Here is a 948-nt window from a genome sequence, read left to right as displayed (position 1 = left end):
CCCCCGCCCCGCAGCCCGGGCCCACTTCAGTCGGTGTGCAGAATCACCCTTTTCCCTTTACAATAATTTTTTTAATGCTTTCAAGGGAGACCCCTCCTGCCCGACACTTAACCCAGTCCCCAGCCGCAACCAACCGAAACCAACGGCTCAGTGAAACAAACTAGGCAGCACACTGGCGCGCTGGCGACCCCGGGCCGGGCCGACCCGCCCACGAAACCCGCCTGGCTGGGAAACACACTGGCGAGCGGCGACGCAGAGATCTCTTTCCTGGCCTGGCCCTCGCCTCCCTCGGACTCCGAGCCTCCCCTAGTTTCGTCCCGAGGCCCACGGCGCCCGCACCGTGGCGAACAGGCCAAAGCGATCGGCCGGCTAACTAGCCCCCCAAACGCTTGAGATTGGGGGGGAACAAATTAAAAGCAGCTGTTTAACATACCTTGGGAGCCTGGCGAGGAGTCCTGAATGGGGAGAACGCCCCCCATGGGCCATTGGCTCCCCGGCGCTGGCGTCAATCACCCTCGGCCCGCCCCCTCCGCTTGCCCCACCCCTTCTCTTCATTGATCGCCCCCTTCCTCCAAAATAAATACAAATAAATAGATAAACTAGCCTCGCGTGGGAGGCGCTTCTGTAGCAGAGGCCCCTGTCTCTCCGACACCGCCGCCTCAAGTTTCTTGAGGCCTTTGGACCGGAGGGAGACCTTCTGGAACTTGACCCGCGGGGCGGGGGGCGCGGAGGAGGAGCCGGCAGGGCTACTACAGCCCCACTTCCTTCACACCCGCACCGCGTTCGGACCTGGGCAGCGGGAGGCGATAGGGACATCCTAGGGTTTGGCTGGGAGCATCCCGACTCCCCTGGCTGTGTAACCTAACCGTGTCCGGCCCATTCTGGTAGGCACCAGCCTAAAAATGAACTGTGTAAGCAGGAAATCCTGCGTTCAGGCAACAGGCACTA

General features: G+C 61.7%; 1 protein-coding gene across 1 annotated transcript in view; it reads right to left on the bottom strand.

The window, feature by feature from the left end:
- SIN3A (SIN3 transcription regulator family member A) overlaps positions 1–548 on the bottom strand; it is a 79,409-nt gene extending 78,861 nt beyond the window's left edge. The window contains exon 1 of the mRNA XM_014530455.1: positions 434–548. The gene's annotated coding sequence lies outside the window, so the exon portion shown is untranslated. The remainder of the gene's footprint in view (positions 1–433) is intronic.
- Positions 549–948: the final 400 nt, after the last annotated feature.

This window comes from Myotis brandtii, unplaced genomic scaffold, assembly GCF_000412655.1.
Source record: "Myotis brandtii unplaced genomic scaffold, ASM41265v1 scaffold74, whole genome shotgun sequence".
NCBI lineage: Eukaryota > Metazoa > Chordata > Mammalia > Chiroptera > Vespertilionidae > Myotis > Myotis brandtii.
The sequence above is the reverse complement of the archived record's forward strand: the minus strand, read 5'-3'. Positions and strand labels throughout refer to the sequence as shown.